Here is a 2,106-nt window from a genome sequence, read left to right on the forward strand (position 1 = left end):
GATACGAATCAGAAAGATATTTAAAATATATATTTATTTAATTAACAATTAATTAAAATAGTATCCCACTGAGATCCAGATTTTTTGGTTTTTTAATAGTTATATCAAAAGAAAAAAATATGCGAAAAAAATATATAATGTTCTGGTCTGAATAGTCACATAAGACATATTAGAAAGGTTGCAGACACCTGATAGTCTGACAACCGTTACTCCTGACCAGCACAGAAATTCTGTGTTAATAAGACCAAGCAGGAAGATCCAAAATGCTGTCTTTAAAAACCCACTGAGAGGGTCAATACTGGACAGATTAATGGTCACCTGTTTTTCATATGGCACAATTTGTCAACATATCGTATACATTCCTGAATGTATAAAGGTAGATGTGAGACTTGGAGAGGAAACAAAGAGAAGACCCAGATTGGGTAGAGGGATGGGGGAAAGGGAAGGAGTGAATCATGGTGATACTGCTGTTGGTGTCCACCCTTGAAATGAAGGGGAATATCCTTGTCTACAACACCAGGTATTCCCAGGGAGTCTCCTCTCAGGTACTAACCTGGCCCACCGCTGTTTGGCTTCCAAGATCGGACGAGATCGGGCATTGACAGCGGGGTATGATAGTAGAGAGGCTATCTACCAATGAGAGTGCACCTATATGAGAAAGGTGAGAGAATGAGATGATAGAAAAAATGGAGTCTGGTAAATGTGTGGATCTGCTTTCCACGTTAGGCAAGGTGAGTCAGTCACCATTGGATCGTGGATGAGAGTCCACTGAAAAGGGGGTGGGCCAATAAAGATGGGAAAGAAAAACAGGGAAAAGAAGAAAAAGAAAAAGAAAAGGAAAAAAAGAGGAAAAAAAAGATTGTACAGGAAAGAGGGAAGGAGTATCTACATATGGAAAAATTAGAAGAGGTGTCAGGTAAATTAGTGAATCACAATACAGATGTCAGATATGTTCAGTGCATAAGCACCTATAGGTACAGTAATACGGATTCACTGTTGATATGAGGACAGTGCACCTGGGCACCGATATCAATTCACTGTTGATATAGGAACAGTGTAATGTACTGCTGCAGGTGAAAGCTGGTGACAGAATGTGCAGCAGGTTAGTTAACCTATATACATGAGGATTATTGAAAACAAGGGAAAATCCCAAGGTTATAATCACTCGTAAATCTAATACATTATACACATGTCACCATAAAGATAAATGTTAGTGTTATGCTGCATTCAGACTGCAAATGCCGGATCCTACCCGGTAAGACAAACGTGTACTTACCGGGTGGGATCCGGCATTTGCACTCCGCTGCTGGCTTTCCGACCCGGCAATATACCGGGTCGGTTGCCATAACAACGGAGCGCGCAGCAGCAGCAGGGGCGGGGGTGGAGGCGTCGTCGGGAGATGAGCTCATCTCCAGCGCCGCCTCTCCCTATCTTGTGAATGGGAACCGTGTCGCATCGACACGGCTCCCATTCACACCGCACCTGACCCGGTAATCAACCCGGGTAAAACCCCTCTTTTTTACCGGGTTGATTTACCGGGTCAGGCGACCCGCTAAATCGGCCAGTGTGCTTTCACATCGCACACTGACCCGGTTCGACACGGCAATATGCCGTGTCGGTACCGGGTTATTTGTGCGATGTGAAAGGGGTATTAGTGTGCAGCAGGTTAGTTAACCTACATACATAAGGATTGATGAAGAAAAGGGGAAATCCCAAATGTTATAAACACTAATATATCTAGTACATTATACGCATGTCACCATAAAGATATGAATGTTAAGAATGATACTCATGGTGTCAAAATCCGGGAATCAATGGTGACCAGAAGAACCTCCATGGAAGAATCTCCTGCTGGGATCCGTGGAAAACGCGTTTCGCCCGTTGGGCTTGTTCACTTCCGGGATCTCGTGTTAGCAATCTCAGTATAAGGTTTAAAAACCTTGTTAATTGGTATAGCAGCCAATGAAATTGTACCTACTGATTAGTGGGGATGATACGTGTGTGGGCTGTGGGAGCGTCTTCCTTGCCGACGTCACATGCACGTGATCGGATCAAGGTAAAGAGGGAAGCTGCGCTAGTAAGCATGCGCGATAAAAGCTTCCCTGT

General features: G+C 43.8%; 1 pseudogene; it reads right to left on the reverse strand.

Annotated features, from left to right (window-relative positions):
- Positions 1 to 505: 505 nt before the first annotated feature.
- LOC135051541 (5S ribosomal RNA) lies at positions 506 to 623 on the reverse strand (annotated as a pseudogene).
- Positions 624 to 2,106: the final 1,483 nt, after the last annotated feature.

Source organism: Pseudophryne corroboree, chromosome 2 (assembly GCF_028390025.1).
Source record: "Pseudophryne corroboree isolate aPseCor3 chromosome 2, aPseCor3.hap2, whole genome shotgun sequence".
In the NCBI taxonomy this organism is placed as follows: domain Eukaryota; kingdom Metazoa; phylum Chordata; class Amphibia; order Anura; family Myobatrachidae; genus Pseudophryne; species Pseudophryne corroboree.